This window comes from Podarcis bocagei (assembly GCF_964188305.1).
Source record: "Podarcis bocagei genome assembly, chromosome: 3".
Classification (NCBI taxonomy): domain Eukaryota; kingdom Metazoa; phylum Chordata; class Lepidosauria; order Squamata; family Lacertidae; genus Podarcis; species Podarcis bocagei.
In genome coordinates this window covers 81,385,050-81,405,283 of record NC_138127.1, presented here as the reverse complement: position 1 = coordinate 81,405,283, position 20,234 = coordinate 81,385,050, and the positions used below count along the sequence as shown (strand labels likewise).

The following is a 20,234-nucleotide window of genomic DNA, read 5'->3' as shown; positions in this document are numbered from 1 at the left end:
AAATAACTATCACACTCCTCGAAAGAGTCATAGCTTTTCCCAAAGAATTGTAGTTTGCAGAGCTGAGAGCTGTAAGGGAAGCTCTATTCCCTACACAGAGCTACAATTCTCAGAGTTCCAAGGGAAGACTGACTGATTCTTAAATCACTATGAGGGGAATAGGGGAATGACTCTTAGTACCCTTAACAAACTACAGTTCCCATGATTATATAGGGAAGCCATGACTATTTAAGGTGAAAAGATAGTGCTTTGAATATATAATGCAGATGGGGCCATGACTCACATCGGATACAACCCAGCTAAATCACTGGTCTTCAACCAGTGGGTTGAGACCTACTAGGGAGTCACAGCCTTATTCAAGATGGATCACAAGCACTACCACTATGCAAATATATGGTTAAAACTGAGAAATGGGTCCTCAAATACATGTTTGGATTCAAAGTGGGTCCTGGGTCTGGAAAGGTTGAAGATACTTGAACAAAATAATTGCACTAGCATCAAGGAATTTTCCCCCTCTCCTCCCTGCACACATGCCCCTTCCCAGTGCCAAATTTGCTCTGGAGATGTCACAGGGGAATGTGGTGAGAGGGAGAGAATCTTCTTCCCATGTACTCTATGCATATTACCAACAGACTCCCACAAGGGCCTTTGGATCAGCAGAGCAGAGCATGCTGGTCAGAAATAAGAGAACATGCTAAGCTAATGGCAGATTTTGTGTGCAGGGAAAATTTTCTGTGTGCCTACAGAGACAAAGAACTTGATTAATCGCCCAGGAAAATGTCTGTGTATATATATTCCGTGAACTCTGTCCCCATGTAACTGTTCCATAGAAACTTTATATATTTTAGTTCTTAAAATATAATATCATTTTCACATGTGGTGCATTTATTTTCATAAGTCATTTGCAACCTTGGATCAACCCCCATCCAAGAACACAAGCGATGGAAGCCTTACCCCGATGGGTCTTGCTCCCATTAGTTTCCCAATAGATGATGGATTTTTAATATGCAAAGGCATTTTTCATATATTGGAAGACAATTAAGAAAGGAGAGCTTTGCGAGCCCGGAGTTCCCCTATGTTCACCTCATGGTAGTCAAGGACAATTCCAGGCCTCTTGGGAGATATTAAGCCTCCATTTTCCTGTTACATCTGAAGAGAACAGCCTAGCAGAAATACAAAACGGTGTCTCTGTATGTGGCTGCTGCACATTCTCCCCTTACAGTTGTTAAGCAAAATCTGTTGTGAGGACTTTGCTCATGCCCAATTAAGGTTAAAAAATATTGCTGAACTTAAAATCTACATGGCCACAAAATACATTAGCCTATGTGGTAAGTTTGTCAGCATCCATCTTGCTGTCTGATCCACCCAATATTCAGGGCTTCCTGTCAAAGATTGTTTAGGGTAGATATTGGCTTGTTCTGATCATTTGTTTTCAGTGGCTACTGCCCACAAGAGCACTTGTTTTAGTGCCACTTGTCAGAGGCAGCACACCACACCAGTGGCTGAGAATCACAAGAAGGGAGAGGGCTGTTGAGCTGAGGTCTTGCTCGCAAGCTTCCCATAGGTATCTTGTTGGCCCTTGTTGTTCGATGGGTTCTGTAGGCAGGATGGGGAAAATCGTTTTACAGTTTATTGCTCATATGTGTGAGCAGAACGTTTTAAAATAATCAGTTTAGTGTTTAGACTTAAAACCATTAGTTAGCAGAGTTTAAACACCATCCCTTAAAGCATTAAAGTGTAAACTTTGGGACCAGACTGTGTAGATTTAATTTTATTTATCCAGGCTGTGGTAGCAGACAGGCTTCCCCTTTCCCCTCTTAATAAAAAAAATCACACAACGGACTGTAAATTAAGCATAAAATAGTGTTTACTCACATAAAGTCTTGCACTCGATTTCAGCAGGAACAGTAATGAAATCAAGGCAGGCAAATTCTACTTCTAGATTACAAAATACATAGCTGAGCTCAGAATGGAGTCTCCACTGGAGCAGAGACCAGAAAGATGTCCGTCTGTCTTAGAAGTATGGTGGATAGATGGGCTTTCAGCTTGATCCAGCAGGGCTCCTCCTATGTACTTGTGCTTTATTCACAACCTGATGCTTCCATGATCTCAGCCTGAGCACAGTCAGAAAACCCTCTTCCCTTCAAACATTATATACTATATACTAGACTCATATTCTAATTTCCCAGAAAGGTACGATATGAAGCAAATGGGGGGGAAGCATTGAAACAAGCCAATACTTGCCCCTAGTACTGTAGCCCAGACTTTCCTTGCTCTGCTAATTTTTCTACTTGCAGATTCTTTCTATTTTTATTTTTCATACCCAGGCTATCGTTATGTGGTGCAATCCATCTTTTCACCTCATTCTGCGTCATGGGCAGATTCAGGCTAACTTGAGTCCTTTTGGTGTTTCATTGGTTCTGCTCTTTGCTTCACGGCTGGGGTATCATTTGTAATTCAGCTGCTCTTAAGCTTTGTGGGGCAAGAATGATACACAAAGGGAGGATGTTCCACTTCTTTGGCTTGGTTAAGATAGCCATTAGTACAGGGCTCTACTTGAAAGTGTTCTCTGTTTGAAGAAGGTGCTGTCCAAGCCTGGTTTCAAAACAAAGAAGCATGAGGGGAAGCAAGGTCTTTGATGTTGCCCACCAACAAAATCTAGACAGAAGACTGAGCAAGCATAAAGATCCCTCGGTCACAGTGTTCCCCAGTATGGTGACATATGTCCTATTTCTATTTAAATTATAGCAATTATTTCCAAATCTTTACATATACATTGGCAATTTTATGCAAATTTGCATCTTATTTTTGGGTGGCTCTTTCTTTCTTTCTTTCTTTCTTTCTTTCTTTCTTTCTTTCTTTCTTTCTTTCTTTCTTTCTTTCCATAGTCCTGGAATTGCAGTGTGAGCAGAAATCTTACTTTATTGTGCCCAAAGATTAAAGCTTTCTGGGAAATGATATATAACGAACTGGAAAAGGTATTTAAATATACCTTCCTGAAGAAACCAGAGGCTTCTCTCCTGGGCATGGTCGGCCAATTGGTGCCAAAGAAAGACAGAACATTTTTTATGTACGCAACAACGGCAGCAAGAATACTTATTGCAAAGTACTGGAAGACACAAGATCTACCCACCTTGGAAGAATGGCAGATGAAGGTGATAGACTACATGGGACTGGCAGAAATGACTGGCAGAATCCGAAACCAGGGAAGAGAGACGACGGAAGAAGATTGGAAGAAATTTAAGGACTATCTTGGGAAATATTATAAAATTAGTGAATGTTAGATTGATGTTGGACTGAATAAGGGGTTACTAGCTGTAATGATTAGGATAATTGGGGAAAAAAGAAGAAAGAAAGGTGTAAAATTAAGTGAAAATTAAAGGTGAGGATTTGCTGAATGAATAATTGGAATTGGAATACAAAAAGGGGAGGTATGAGGAGGTCTGAGAAATAAGTTAAAAGAAAATAAGTGAATGAAATTATACATGTTAATTTTTGTATTTTTTGTTTTTTGTCTTTTTTTGTATAATTTTTGAAAAGTTAATAAATATATTTTTTTTAAAAAAGAAATCTTACTTTATTTTGTGCTGAATTCAAGTGTTATTTTTGCACTGAAATGCAGTGCGGATTGATGCAAGTTTGAATTTGCGAAAGACCATCTGGATTCAAAGCCCTCTTCTTCTGCACAGACTTACTGTCTTGCCTCAGGAAAGTTCACCAACTCTCAAGTCACATTTCTTCTTCTGTGAAATGGGAGGAGAAATGCCCTAATAATGTAATAAAAAGAGCATATAAGACTTTGCAGGATTATGACACCTTCCCATAGAAGATCACTGAAAAGAGGATGTCTGGAAAGAGATACTGGACTATTTAGTAAGAAGAAGCCCTGTGAATGATTGCAGTTTCCAATACCATTTTTCCTTGTAAAGTTCTTGCATTACCCTTATTCTCCTCTAGATCATTTTTTTGTGTTAATTCTTCTATGCAAATAAACCTTGCCACAATCCTTAGTTAACTGCCACCTCATAGATATATTATATATACCTATATGTTTTATCAAACTTGTGTCATTTTCAAAAGCTATGACCTTAGAGTGCATTCCTCTATCAATTACAGAATTTAGGTAGAAAGTACTATGGTCAGCAAGGCCAAAAAGGATCCAATTATTGGCATAGCCTCATTAAAGGACCTCTAATAAATTACTTAAGTGGACTCCAACAATTATGAAAACTAATGAAAATAATCTTAAATGGTTTAGAACAAGCCTATATCATTTTAACATTTACATCATAAAAATAATACTCAAAAGGCTTTTTAGTTCTGTAAGGAATTATTCTAGATACTGAGCTAACTTCAGCTCTGTCAAATTTAATGACCTAATTTGGGGCAGAGGGAGAGACAAAGTTGAAGGAAAGTTTAACAGGTTTGGGTGGGTTGAATTTTTCGATATGCACCTTCCCCTCATTTTGATGGACGAGACTGCGTTATATGTAAAAGTCAGGAATGTAATGGTTGCTTCTGCCACTGCTTGTTTGTAGTGTAAGAGGCTGCCATAAAACAAGAAAAAAATAATTCTGGGGCTGTTGTGTGAAGGAGAGAAGATTCAAGGGAAGATCTGACTGACTCACACATATTTCCCTACGAACTCACATGTTCATAACTGAGTGGCACAGGAACTCTACATTCATACATCCTGCTCAATTTTTATTTAGTTTGTCTACATGAGAATTTATATTTCACTATGATAAGTCCAGGGGTGCTTACAGTCATCCTGGTTTGTTTGCAGGGAGATTAGACAATGTTGACTATTTCATTCTGATTTTTGCCAGAATGTTAGTGGATGTTGCATCAATGCAAGTGTTGCTATTTTTTCTAATTATTATTTCATGGAATCATAGAGTTGGAAGGGACCCTGAGGGTCATCCAGTCCAACCCCCTGCAATGCAGGGATCTCAGCTAAAACATCCATGACAGATGGCCATCCAACCTTTGCTTAAAAATATCCAAGGAAGGAGAGTCCACAACCTCTCAAGGGAGACAGTTCCACTGTCTAACAGCTCTTACTGTCAGAAAGTTTTTCCATATGTTTAGTCAGAATCTCCTTTCTTGTAACTTGAAGCCATTGGTTAAACAAGCTTTTCCCCTCTTCCCTTGAGATATTTGGGTATTTTCAGTATTGCTTAATATATAACACTATCCCACACTTATCCCACACTTTCCAGGATATTTTCTGTCACTTTCTTCCACACACACACACACAATCAAAACTTTGGGATTTGCTGTGGCCTTGTTGTGCAAGAATATAATTAGTCAACCTGACTTTGCCAGTGTGTGAGTCACTATCACCTGAAAACAGTGATGGCTTGGAAGCACCCAGTAAGAGAGAGCAAGGCAGTTTGGCTCATCACCCATGTTAGTTGGCTCTAATTAAGTTCAGACGGACTGGCTAACAATGTGGGTTGGAAAGCAGAGACATGGGATGAGTAGGAGGGACTCAGCCCCCTTTATAAGCAGCAGAAAATTATGAGGAGAGAAGGGAAGAGGGAGGACTTACAGGACGTACAGAAATTGTAAGGGAGGATTTTTAACAGCAACAAATCTGGAGAAGAATGAAAGTTCTGTGAATTCTAGTTAGTCTGCAGGAAGGAAGTTCATACAAGTCCTCAACCTTCTCCTGTGATGAGCTGGGTCTCCTCTGTCCAAGAACAGAAATTAGGAGTGGCTTTAAGCTGCATCCTCTAGCATGGGGCAGGGAGGGGCTGAAAACACTCTGTGGGGCTGTGATCTGGTAGGTAGTTCCACACCCATCTTTTCCCAAATTCATCAGTGTGGCTAGGCAATTGACTAACGTTAAAGAGCATCATAGAATAACGAAAACAGCAATAATTTTGTCATTTATAAACTAACTTTTTTTGTTTGTAAATTTGAGAAAGGGGGGGGGGAGATTCTAAAATAAGAAAAAGAAATAATGTATGAACAATAACAAACCACCATGTCAAAATAACCACCACTACATCCATCTTAGAGTAGACATCAACTTGGCTTATATTAATTTATAATAATAATTTTGTCATGAAGCTTTATTGGGCAGTGCCAGTTTGATAGGAGGAGGCAAGCTGTCCACACAATGTTCTCTTGATAACAGCCAGAGCCTCTAGTTGTGGGATACTGGTATATACAGAAGATACATCAAATGTGGCTAGCCATACTAATCCCAAGGAACCGAAACAGTCCTTAATGTAGCTCTCTCGAGTGGAGCAAAGGGTCTTGAATAAAATCCTACATACTGAGGGACTGGGGTAGTTCTACCTGAAACTCTAGGTGTGCTGGGGGAGGTAGAAATGGAAATTTCTCCTATGCAAGCAGCTTTGGGTTTTTTACTGGGGCAAAAGGCTTCAGTCATGGGGCTCCATCCCATTGCTGTAGTTTGGTTAAAAAGATGGGGATCATCATCACCATCATTTGCTTCTCATGCTATTCCTAACTATTTGTGTGGGTGGGTCCTGTCTGTGCACAATATATTTAAATATAATTTTATTACAAATCCTTGGTATTCAGTGTAGTGGTGCACTTTTTCCGAAGAAAAAAAATACACTTATGCTGAACGTGTGGTGAAATGACATTACAGCACTTTCTGTTCTTAAGCATTCCTGTGCACCATGGTTTACTGTTGAACAATATTTTGGAGGAGACGTAATTATTTTCCACCAATTTCCTCTCCTATTCCTTCCTCACACTGTTGTGTGAAATCTATTGATTTATTTCTTATATTTCTAATCTTGCAAATCTCATTACGAGCGCGCGCACACAAAGGAAAACCCCTCTGTGGTTTTCAAGGGCACTCTTGGATTGAGCAAATGCAGCCATTGAAGGCTCCTTTTCCTGTTACACATAGGAAAGGAGGAAAAACATGGAAAGCCTCTTGCCTGGGATGCAGGTTGCCAGCACAGCCACCCCACCCCAGGAGAGTTAGATAAGATGCAGCTGTAGTTGTCCCAGGTACCTAGTTCCCTTTTGGCATAAAACGGCACAGGCAGGCAGTTCAGAGAACCCACCAGGTGAGAAGGAGGACATAAAGAGGCTCAAACATAAGGAGGATAGATAGATGATAGATAGATAGATAGATAGATAGATAGATAGCTAGATAGATAGATAGATGATAGATAGATGATAGATAGATAGATAGATAGATAGATAGATAGATAGATAGATAGATATAGATAGATAGATAGATGATAGATAGATAGATAGATAGATATAGATGACAGATAGATAGATGATAGATAGATAGATAGATAGATAGATGATAGATAGATAGATAGATGATAGATAGATGATAGATAGATAGATATAGATAGATGATAGATATAGATAGATAGATAGATAGATAGATAGATAGATAGATAGATAGATAGATAGATGATAGATGATAGATAGATAGATGATAGATAGATGATAGATAGATAGATATAGATAGATGATAGATTAGATAGATAGATAGATAGATAGATAGATAGATAGATGATAGATAGATAGATACAAATATTGCTTAGCTGTAAATCTTTTCAGGCAAAGGACATGACCACATAGCAAGGAGACTTCTGGCCAATCACTAGGACAATGGTCCATATCAAGTTGTTTTTTTTAACAAAACAAAACAAAACAAAACAGATGCTTAGTTATCACTTTGCTCCTCTCTCTCTCTCTCTCTCTCTCTCTCTCTCTCTCTCTCTCTCTGGAATGGGGAACCTGTGGTTTCCAGATGCTGTTGGACTTACAACTCCCATCAATCCTGACCACTGGCCACGTTGCCTGGGACTGATGGGAGTTGGAATCCAAAAACTTCCGGAGGGGCGCAGGTTCCCCTCCCTTGTTTTAGAGGTGGCCTAAATCCCCCCCTCCCTGACTACATAAAAAAAAAAAGTTTACATGCCACAGAAGAGAAAGTGTGGGCTTTTGTTATTAATGTTGTAGAAATACAAATATGTCCACCTAAGAAGAGGAGTCTTTATTAACTCCCACAGCCCAGAAAATTAAGGCACGGCTCATCAGGATCTGAGCTTGCTCTCGGCTAAATTGCAAGGGACTAGTTGAGTTTTGCCGGGGTTCATAATGCTGATAGAGCGGTTTCCACGTGAATGAAGGATAAACAGCGATTAATTTCAGCCAATAAATAATGGTTTGAGGTCCACACTGAAAGAGGAACAATTACTTTTCCATTTTTCCTGCCAAATGAGCTGATAAGAGAAAACAGGGGAGTTGGCCACGTAAATCAGTCTTAATTTTATCTTCCCCATTAAAAAGCAGCCATTAAGACCATCTTCGGCTCATTTCATCCTCTTCTTGTTTCACTTTTTCAATTTGCACAAAAGGGGGGAGTTTGCTCGTCATAAAATTTCACTTTGGCCAACCTATCATTTGCATCTGAGCCAATAAATAGCAATTAGCATAAACATTTAAATCAGGAACTGGAACAAATTCTTGTTCCCTGAGCAAGCTGTTAACTTACAGTATTTTGCGATATATAAGAAGCGTTAAAAACAAGATCTGCTGGGCACAATTATCCCTCCCCAACAAGATATGTTGGAATGAAGGGGAAATGTCTTCCTTGCCAGAAGCCAAGAAGCTTAATCAATGGGAGGCTTTGTGAACATAAATGCATTAAAGTTTGTGAGGTGCTCAGACAGCCAGTGGCGATAGGCACCACATAAGTGCCCTTTAGTTGAAGCAAAGACTCCCGTTGGAAGTTTGTCTTCCAAAAACATCCAAAATAAGACACACACACACACCAAAAATTGGGTAAGGGGAAAGAGAATAATCATGGGAAGGTCTCAACAAAATCCAAAAATGGATAGTGCAGATATGGGTGCAATTTCTTCCAAGGAAACGAAAGTCCGTTGAGAAATAAGGATCCCTTCCATGATCAAACAAAGCCTTCTGCGGTAGAAGGAAACCTTTGGATCCAGCTCATTCAATGACAAACCCCACATTCCATTGATAGAAATGAATATAAACAGGCCATATGGTCTTCAAACTCCAGGCATCTCTGTCTGGCTCCCAGGACTCTCCTGAGACCATTGACCAAGCCCTGCTCCATGCCTTCTTTGAGAGCTTTTATCAGGCTGGAATGAGTTCTGGAACTGCAAATGCTTCTTGCCTGCTTGGATGTGATATGTCTGTGTACAGAAACCCCTTAGTTTTGCATGGTTGGAATGTAGTCACCTGTACCCCACATTCAGCAGTGGGTGCATTCCCTAAATTATGAGTTGTGTGAAGTATTCTGATGTGGTTCTCTGCTCCTGCGCTCCAGATCTCATGCGGCCACTTTCAACCTCAAACATAGAATGGGTGAGCCTTGCTTGCTTTCATGCTTCCATAAAAGATAGCGGGTTGTCGCCAATTCAGTTATATTCAGGAGAGCCATTGAAATTAGCGGATCTATGTAATTCATGTTTTCAACGGGTCTATGCTGGATACAACCTAGTGGCCATCTATGCAACAAACTGCTTCTCTTGAAGTGTCTGCCATAAAGCATAGAGGAAAGTAACCTTTTTCCAAAGCAAGGGATCTCTGCCCATAATATACAGAGCTAATTACTCAATGTCTCTGCATCATCACATGGAACGCTGTGTTCCTGCTCGGTGTTTCTGATTACTTGCTGATAGAAGTACAGAGACCCTCAACACAACAGGCGGAGTGATATATGCAGTAAATACTCTATATCTTCCAGTATCAGAGCTGAGCTGTAGACAACAGCCTGAGTTGGACCAAGAACCAGGAGCCATGGGTGGAAGCCAGTAGTCAGGACTGAAGAGGAAATCAGAACTGAAGGCCAAGCCAAGAGGTAGGATTGAGGAGCAAATCAGAAGTCAGTATCAAAGGCTACAGGAACAGGCCAGAACTTAGGAAAACCTTGTTGTTCAATCACAACTTAATGAAAACAGGAAGCCCTATTATACTCATTTCTGTTTCTGTTTTGAGCCCTAGAAACTTATTACATGTATTTGAAACAGGGATGGCAGAAGTTGTGTTCGCTGACATACCTTTGGTGACTGTAACCATTGCTGCCCATAGAATACATAAACTCCAGGCTCTTGGTTATTCAGTTAGAACCAAGGTACTAATGAAAGAGGAACCACTTTGTCTCTGTTTAATACTCCTTAAAGGAGCCTATGCCAACTTTGCCAACTTTGGTCTACTAAGACCTTGCATTATATTTAGACTTCACCAGAGACCTCCCCTAACGTAGCAGTAGATAATGTTCCGTACCCTAAGCTCTGTACTACAACCACATGGACCCATACTCTGGCTAATGGACCCTCTGTTGTTTTGGCTGGCAAGCTAAAGAGAGCCACAAGGCCTTTTTTAAATGTGAAAAAGCAGTGGCGGGGGGGGGGGCACATAGTGAGGCCAGGAAGCTACTGAGAGCTGCAACTGCAAAAGAAAGCAGAAGAAAAATTTATTCTACTTTGTAACTTAGCTCACATAAGAACAGCACCCTAACTCTAAAGTTTGAGAAAAATGCCTCCCTTCCCTCTCCGAAAGCTTCAGAAACTCGTATTTTATTTTATTTTGGTGAAGAACAATTGGACCAGAGAAAATGTGGAATGAGTTTTAGCATATCTTTAAATATAGTTTATGTCACGGCTAAAATGGCCGCTGTTTCTTTAATGCGAATAAAGCTGGGTCAGCATGACTCAGCGGTCTGAACCAAGTTGTATATATATGTGAGAAATGTTAGTTTGGGCTGTGGCTGGTGTTTGGGTTGGTTGGTGCTGGTGTGTATAGTTATTCAGTCGTGTTTTGCACAAAGACTTTTAATAAAACTCTGCAAGGATATTCCTGTGGACTCTTTTTGTGCCGACAAGGAGACTGAGAAGATAAAGGGAGGTCAGAACCCTTTCCTTCTTTTTTTTGCTTTTTTACAAACACTGACAGGTTATGGGCCCAGTGTTTCTGAGCATGTGCAGAGTGCAAAACGACTGACAGCATTTCAGCAAGGAGCTGGTGAGTCCTGGTGGTGTACGGAGACAGTGGCTGTGCGTTGGAGCAGTTGGTGGCAAGCTGTAACTGTCTGCAGCGACGCTGGAGTGGCTAGGATCTGAGGATCAGGAAAGCACTCAGCGTCGGCTACTGGAACAGTTTGAACTGCTAGAGGACCACAGTAGGTGACTCACAGAGCGGCTACACCAGTTGCAGAGCCAGGCGGGACCTGAGGGTCAACAGAGGCAGCAGCTAGAAGCCGGTGAGTGCCAGCCAGGACCATCCAGTTGGACTCTAAAGAGAGAGTCAGGAGAGATTGCTGGAGACCCCACAGAAGGGGCTCAGCAAGCACCAGCAGAGATGGCAGATTTCCAGTCTTCCCAAGTTGTAAATATTGGGGGAGGCATCCCTTTTGAACTTCTCTCAGAAAACAACTGGCTGAGTTGGTCAATTAAAATGCAGCAGTTGTTAAGGAGAGATGGACTATGGGACTGTGTTGAAACTGAGGTTTTGAGACGGGACTCTGCTGAGAAAAAACGGCTGGATGAAAGGGCCCGTGCCCAAATTATGCTGTGTTTGAGCAACTCTCAGTTATTGCATGTAGCAAATGCCAGCACAGCGTTTGAGTGCTGGAATTTATTAAGTGCAATGCATGTCAGAGAAACTGCTGGAACTATAATTTCTCTGACCAGAAGGCTGTTCAGGACTGTTATGAAGGAAGGTGAGAGTTTGGCAACTCATCTTCAAACGCTGAAATCTCTGTTTCTTCAACTACAGCAGAGAGGTAAGCGTTATGATGAGACTGACCAAACCTACATTATCTTTTCAAGTTTGCCTGAAAGCTGGTTGCCTGTGATTAACAGCATGGAGAGTATGCGTCCCCGAGATCTGACCCTTGAGTATGTGGTTGGCAGATTGACCGAAGAAGCAGAAAGAAGGTCAGATAGACAGGCTGAACTCCAAGAGCGGAGGAGTTACAGCAAAGGGGGCCAGCAGCAGAATCTGCCAATGGAGCAATGCCAAGTTTTGGACTTGGCCATGGCGGTGAGGAGATGCTATAGATGCAACCAACCCGGGCATCTCCAACGTCAATGCAGGGCAAGACTTCCAGGAGACGACGTGGAGCAGAGACAGCAATCGACACAGAAACGTAAGCAGAAGGGGTTCTCTTCAGGGAAGAAGAACACGCGCTCTGCTCAGTTTGTGTCTGCATTTTCTCGAGAGGAGAGAAAGATACCTCGAGGAACATGGTTGCTGGACTCTGGCAGCAGCAGGATTATCTGCAATAGTCGGGAGGACTTTAAGACCCTGGAGAAGCCAGCTGATGGAAAAGACTCAATTTATCTTGCTGATGGTCGTAGAAGCAAGATTGATGGCCAGGGAACATGTTTCCTGCAGTGCTTGAACACTACTCTACCAGAGACTCTGTTTGTCAGCAGTTTGGACTATTGTTTACTGTCTGTAAGCTGTTTGATTAATGCAGGGTATAGTGTTAAGTTCACGCAGGATGGCTGTCTGATAAAGAATGGAACTCAGGTATGTGGCCAAGCAAAGTTGGAAAATGGGTTATATGTAATGCAGGACAAGCCTGTTAAAGCAGCCCAGGTGGTTCAGGATAATTTGCCAGTTCATAAGGGGTGTGTACATCAACTGCACAGAAAACTGGGTCACGCCAATTTCCGTGTGCTTTCAGAAATGCAAAAGGTGTGCAAGAACCTAAAAGTAAATAGCTGTAACTGTTTCCTAGATTGCAATGTATGTAAAATGGCCAAATCTAAGAGGAAGCCTGTGGCTTCTAAAAGCGACAGAGTATCTAAAGAGGTTTTAGAACTTGTCCATTGTGATGTGATAGGCCCTTTTCCACAGAAGACTGAAGGGGGCGCCAGATATGCTTTTCTGGTAATAGATGACAAATCACGTTTTAGTTGGCTGTTTTTGTTAAAGCAGAAATCTGAGTGTTTCCCCACATTCAGAGAATGGGTTGCCCAAGCTGAAAAGCTCTTCGCTCGGCCTGTTGTGCAGCTGCAAACAGATAGGGGCGGAGAATTTCTGAACAAACAATTTGGGGCATGGTTGCGACGTAAGGGAATCACTCACCGTTTGACTAACCCTTATAGCCCTGCTGAAAATGGTCTGTGTGAAAGACGTGGGGCTATGATACAGTCAGTAAAGGACTGCCTGCTAGTGGATGCAGGATTGGGCCACAACCATAGGCTGTGGGGCGAGGCTTTTCTGACCGCGAACTTTTTGATTAATAGAACCTGGTCCAGCTCTATAAAAGATATTCCATATCGTGTGTTGTTTGGGAAAGAACCAGAGTGGACAATGCTCCATAATTGGGGTTCTTGGGCACATGTAAACATTCCCAAAGCTCAGCGTCAGAAAGGGGGCGCTAGAGCGCAGAAACTGCGGTTTGTGGGATATCAGTCCTATGGCAAAGGGTGGCGTTTCAATTTACGCCCAGGACGCGTGGTTCTGTCACGAAGTGCAGACTTCGCTGACCAGGACAGATGGACTGCAATCCATGCCAACCCTGATTGCCTACTGCCCCTGCAAGTAAGAGAAGAGGCTTCTTCTCAGCCATTGGCAACACAGGAGCAGAATGAGGAGGAGGCACAGATCTCCCCAAAAGATGTGGCAATAGATAATACTTCTCTAGAGGAAGAGGAAGAAGAGCCAGAGATAAGGGGGGGAGAAGAAGTAGTTGTGCCTAGACGCTCCCAGCGTTCAAACAAGGGTGTACCTCCTCAGCGTTTGACCCTAGGAGGAGTGAGAGTATGCAATGTGAGTTGTGTGGAACCACAAAGTTATAATGAAGTCTTAGACTTACCCCCTGGGGAACGTGCTTTGTGGGAACAAGCTATGAAAGAAGAAATGGACTCTTTCAAACGTAACAAAGTGTTTGAGGTCATAATGCCGCCACCTGGTGGCAGAGTGGTGTCATGCAAGTGGGTTTACAAAAGGAAAACCCTTGCATCTGGGGAACCACGTTTTCGAGCCAGATTAGTAGCCAGAGGGTTCACTCAGATTAAAGGGGAGAGTTATGATGAAGTGTTTTCTCCCACGGTAAAGAGTGAAACTTTTCGTTTAATGCTTTCCATTGCTGCTGTAAGACAACTAGCAGTGCACCATTTTGATGTTGATACTGCATATCTGCATGCAAATTTAGACCATGAAGTGTTAATGAGACAACCCCCTGGGTTTGAAGAGGAGAATGGTGCAATCTGGCGTTTGAGAAAGGCTGTTTACGGTCTCAAACAAAGTGGAAGGTGTTGGAACCAGTGTTTAAATGAAGCCCTTGTAAAACTTGGTTTTAAAAGGAGTGTGGCTGATCCATGTCTGTACACCAAGGGGACAGGCAACAAATATCTAATGCTCTTAGTCTTTGTTGATGACTTGCTTGTGGCAGGGAGTTCCACAGATGAGATCCAGAAGCTCACAAGTCAACTAGAAAAGAGGTTTAAGCTTAAAGCCTTAGGGCCTGTAAGCAATTACTTGGGAGTAGAAGTAAGGCAGGAAGCAGATGGAAGCTTCCTATTGAGCCAGAAAGAGAAAATTCTTCATTTAATAGAGCAGTTTGGCATGGAAAACTGCAAGCCAGTTCAGACTCCCATGACACCAGATTTCCCAAAGACACTGTGTGATGATGAATTTGATCAGCCTGAATTGTATCACTCAAAAATAGGATCACTGTTGTATTTAAGCCAGTGGTCAAGGCCAGACATTGCATGTGCTACAAATGTTCTGAGCCAACGTGTATCTAAACCCAGTACTGCCGATTGGTGTGCTTTGAAAAGGCTTATCAGATATCTAAAGGGGACATTAAATGTATGTTTAAAGATATTTAGTACACAAGATGAAAAACTAGAAGTATTTGTTGATGCGGACTGGGGAAGCTGTGTAACTACTAGAAAATCTACAAGTGGAATGGTTATGATGTTTGCCAATTCCATAATTGGATGAAGGTCAAAGAAACAAGGATCTGTTGCGACCTCATCCTGTGATGCAGAATATGGGAGCCTGTCACTAGCATGCAATGAAATCATGTGGTTTATACAGATACTAAAAGATCTAGATTGTAAAGTTGATTTGCCTATCCAAGTGTATGAAGATAGCCAATCGTGCATTGCATTAGCAGGCTCAGAAATAATGAAATCTGCATCAAAACATATTGCTATCCGTCATGCGAATGTGAGAGATTGTGTACAGAATGGGGTAATCAAACTGGAGTACTGTCAATCACAAGATAATATTGCTGATTTGTTTACCAAGCCTTTGCCAGCAACATGCCATAATGAATTGATGACAAAACTGGGTTTATGTATATAATGTATTGTTGTATTGTTGTAATGTATTATTTCTGTTGGGGTTTTTCGCATTTAAGAAACAGAAGGGGTGTCACGGCTAAAATGGCCGCTGTTTCTTTAATGCGAATAAAGCTGGGTCAGCATGACTCAGCGGTCTGAACCAAGTTGTATATATATGTGAGAAATGTTAGTTTGGGCTGTGGCTGGTGTTTGGGTTGGTTGGTGCTGGTGTGTATAGTTATTCAGTCGTGTTTTGCACAAAGACTTTTAATAAAACTCTGCAAGGATATTCCTGTGGACTCTTTTTGTGCCGACAAGGAGACTGAGAAGATAAAGGGAGGTCAGAACCCTTTCCTTCTTTTTTTTGCTTTTTTACAAACACTGACAGTTTATAGGAATGAAATGAGTCTGGCTTCGAAAAAGGCTTACAGATCTCTCAAAGGCAGACGAAGCCAATGTTGCTGGACTCCAACTTCCTTCAGCCACCACCAACAGGGGCAATAACCAGGGCAGGTGAGCGCTGTTAGTCCAACAACATCCTGGCAACTCTTACTCTAAAGCAGGGGTCAGCAACCTTTTTCAGCTGTGGGCCAGTCCACCGTCCCTCAGACCATGTGGTGGGCCAGACTATATTTTTTGGGGGGGAAATGAACGACTTCCTATGCCCCACAAATAACCCAGAGATGCATTTAAAATAAAAGCACACATTCTACTCATGTAAAAACACACTGATTCCCAGACCGTCCACAGGCTGGATTGAGAAGGCGCTTGGGCCGCATCCTGCCCCCGGGCCTTAGGTTGCCTACCCTTGCTCTAAAGGAATGCGGGAGAGTTCTAGAGAGGTGGAATGACACAGCACGGATCACTTCCATTCACAGAAGAGTCATTCTCAACCTATCCTAATGTGTGCAAGTATGGCTATATCAGGGGTCTGCAACTTTTAAGACAAAAAGAGCCACTTGGACTCATTTCCGAAGAAAAACAACAACTGGGAGCCACAAAACCATTGCGACATTTAAAGCATGCGGGCCGCTGCCCTCCGATCTGACAGCGGGCGGGAAGGTGATGTTGGGACGGTGCGTGACTAACGCACGCACTGCCCCCATGCGACGTCACAGCCAGTACAGCGCCCGCCACAGTGGGGAGTGTCGGGGCGCACAATGTGCCTCCTCCCCTCGCTAGTATCCGCCCCGGAGCCGCGGCAAAGGTGTAAAGGAGCCACGTGCGGCTCCAGAGCAGACCCCTGGGCTATATGAACATCCTGTCTGTGGTGCGGTGGCAAATTCACACTTCCCAGAAAGCATGTATATGTGGACCTCTTTCCATAGGTGAAGCGATAGAGAAATGAGATGTTTTTCACTTTTTATGGATCCACTCCAGATGCATAAATAGACGCACTAAGCTGTGTACATATATTAAATTGCAATAATTATGCGAAGTTGCGATGAACATATCGACATTTCCTTTCATAGAATTCCATTCATTGAAAACATTTCAGAATCGCCGTGAATTGTACACAACCCCTCTTCTTTCCTTTGCTATTCAGATTACCCTCTGCAAGAGTTATTCATTCTCACACTATCTCCATTTGCTCCAATCAATAAATGCATATTGATCTATATTTAAGGGGTTTATCTGACAGCCCTCCTCTAGATTCTCTCTCTTCTTTTTGTTAAAAAGTTATACGATGTGGTGTCCCCTGTGAAGCTAATCAGAGCGCCCATAAGGTAATAATCATTGAACGCGCAAGTCTTGGACAGAAGAACATCCCTTAATTGACACATAAATCTGAGTTTAGCCCTGTTGTTCTCCTGCACTGGGAGAGTGTTTGTAACAGTTAAAACGAGAATGAAAAATATGGGCCTGGAATAAGCGTTGCTTTATCCCTGCCAGGCTGAGAGTTCGCTGTGGTAGCCAGACATATGTCTGGCTTTCACCCACAGATGCTGCTGTGCTTCTGCAGAAGAAGAGAGACAGACCGTACAACAATGGAGGGGCAAGAAGACGATAACAGTTTTGCTAGTGCCAGGTTTTCAAAAACGATGGCTCCAAAGAAATCATTAAAACTGGAGATTATTTAAAATGACAGTTTGGGGAATCTACATATTTGTCCTTTCTGAACCTTCATGATACACTTAATTAATATTTCAAGCTTTTCATCGCCATGTAATTTCCCCTCCTGTAGAATCATAAAATGGGTCCAGTGAATTATGCTCAGCAACTTATGTAGCTCATTAAGAAAAAAAATACGGTGGTAGAAACATATCTGCAATCATATAAACCAATAGCCAGCTCTGAGCTCTCCTCATGTCTCTCTTGATGTAGTCAAACCAGCACTATCTGTGTACAAGAGGGAGGTCTATCAGCAGGCCTGGGAAATCCCCAAGTTTTACAGTACAGCTTTTAAAATGAAAAACACCTTAAGGGTAGGGAACCCTCAAGACAGCCCAATGAGGATAGAGAGAAAGGGAGGAAGAGGGAGAGGGAGAGAGTAATGTTGAGTGATGAGGGTACAAAAGTAAAACTGAGAGAGGTGACAGGAAGGGAAATGGAATGGAGTATCCTGGGCTAAGACATGATTGGCTGGAACCTTGGACAGAAGCAGTCAGCAGTGCAGTATTTTGTTCCTTATCAGTAGTACTGGAGATAATCAAACTTAACATCTCAGAGCTGCGATCCTGAACGGTTTGGGCCTCGGGTAGCAGTTGCTGTTGGATGAGGAAGAGGAGAAGGAGAAGGAGAAGGAGAAGGAGGAGGCATTTGTGGAGAATGCCAGAGGCAGGGAGCAGCTTGAGAGAGAGGATGGGGCCCCCGCTGGCTCCCTCTCCCAGTGGTAGACTTTGGGCTCTCAGATTTCAGTGGCGCCCTGTGTGACGCTAAAATTAGGCACCCCTCTGCCTCTTGCAGGTAGCTGAGAGGCAAGGAGGATAGTAGAAGGGAGAAATTATTGGCACCTGGAGGTAAGAAGAGCCTGCTGGATCCAGCCAATGACAAATCTAGTCCAGCATCCTGCGTTCACAGTAGCCAATCAGATGCAGGGACAAGAGCACTTCCTGCCCCGTGGTTTCCAGAATCAGGGATTCAGAGGCATCATTGCCTCTGAACATGGAGACAATCATGGCTAGTAGCAACTTGATAGCATTATCTTCCATTAATTTGTCCATCTCCTTGCCCTGCTGTTTGACAGATGGGGTATATGTTTTCAGGAGCCACCCTGTTTCTGTGACAGTAATTCGTTTTAATTGTTCTAAGTTTCTGGATGTCATATTGTTGTAGCCTGCCCTGGGACTTCCTGATGAAAGGTAGGTAATAAATCATCATCATCATCTGTATCTTTCCCACCATTGCTCTTTGCCACACTTTTCTCTTTCTCTTATCTCTGAGAGGAGTAAGGAAAGACGAGGGAGGAAGAGAGACATAGGTATATAAAGGGTAGAGACAACCCTCTTGTTGTCTGGATAGGTCATTTCCTGGTTCACTCCGAGAAATTATTTCTAAATGGCCCCAGGGATGAAAGTGAGATCTGCCCTGAGAAATCGATGGAGTGTGTCCACCCCACCTGCTCTTTCTAACTCATTTTTTATTTAGTGTGAAACATTTAAAAATAGCCCTGTAAATGCAGATTCAAAAGCAGATGCAATTCATTGTCACCAGCTTGCAAGAGGCTGTGAATAGGAAGGAGTGCATTTGACAGCCCTGCAGCGTAAAGTTGTACAGTGGTACCTCGGGTTACAGACACTTCAGGTTACAGACGCTTCAGGTTACAGACTCCACTAACCCAAAAATAGTACCTCAGGTTAAGAACTTTGCTTCAGGATGAGAACAGAAATTGGGTGGCGGTGGCGGGAGGCCCCATTAGCTAAAGTGGTTCCTCAGGTTAAGAATAGTGTCAGGTTAAGAATGGACCTCCAGAACGAATTAAGTTCTTAACCCGAGGTACCACTGTACTGAGTATGGCAGCTGAGGCTCCAAGTGTAGTATTGTCCAAAGGTATTCGATTGCAAGACGGGAGCTGGGCTGAAGGTTTCAACAACCCTGCTGTGCTACCCATTGCTATTTTCCTCAAGTTGCAGGTTTGGCTGAAAGAGAAGTACCGTATTTTTCCTGTGTATTAGACAAGGTTTTTTGACTCAAAAATCATGTCAGAAAACTGGGGCCGTCCTATACACGGATAGTGGCGGGGGGAGGGGGAGCTGCGCACCACCAGCCAGCTGGTTGGCGGTCCGCACTCTAGGGAGCTTCCTGCCCACAGTGGTGAGTGGGGAGCGGCTGCCCACTTTGCCAACCCCCAGCAACAGCCCTGCTGGGGTGATGGCGCGCATGCAATTCCCCCTTTAAAAAGCTCAACAACTTTGGGCCATCTCTCCTCATTTTCTTTCAATTTAGTCCCCCAAAATAGGGGGCGTCTTATACATGGAAAAATACGGTGTGTGTGTGTGTGTGTGTGTGTGTGTGTGTGTGCATATAAGTCCTGCAGTGTGGTTCATTGTTAAAATCCTATTGCAGGTTAGGGGGCTGTGCAGAGTGTGAGAAAAGATCCTGAAAACCGTGCAATGGAAGCCTACTGTTAACCTTTTAGGTCAAAGGTAGGTCTGGGGGTGATTTGGATTCCTTGTAAGAAAAAATTGCCATTCCTCTGAGGTTGCAGCAGAGATCAGACCTTTCAGACTTTATCCCAGGCCAAATTCAACACCCTTGAGTGCCATGCACCATTGAATTTCATGCTGACTAGTTGTACTTTTAAATGTTCAAAATCTAAAAACAAAACAAAAAACCCAGAAAAATGAAATTTTGCACGTGAAATAAAACCCAAGTTACAGCAGTATCTCATGTATTGGACTTTTAACTTGGCTGCCACCACTGAGGGGAGGGTCTCTAAAGGTGACCTTAATGTGTGAACAGGCTGATGTAGAAGCAGGTGATCTAGAAGGAATCAATGAAAAT

At 42.6% G+C, this 20,234-nt stretch overlaps 1 long non-coding RNA gene across 1 annotated transcript in view; it reads right to left on the bottom strand.

Annotated features, from left to right (window-relative positions):
* Positions 1 to 3,665: 3,665 nt before the first annotated feature.
* Positions 3,666 to 20,234, bottom strand: part of LOC308582732 — a 33,389-nt gene continuing 16,820 nt past the window's right edge. The window contains exon 4 of the long non-coding RNA XR_014005819.1: positions 3,666 to 3,848. This is a non-coding gene — a long non-coding RNA (uncharacterized lncRNA). The remainder of the gene's footprint in view (positions 3,849 to 20,234) is intronic.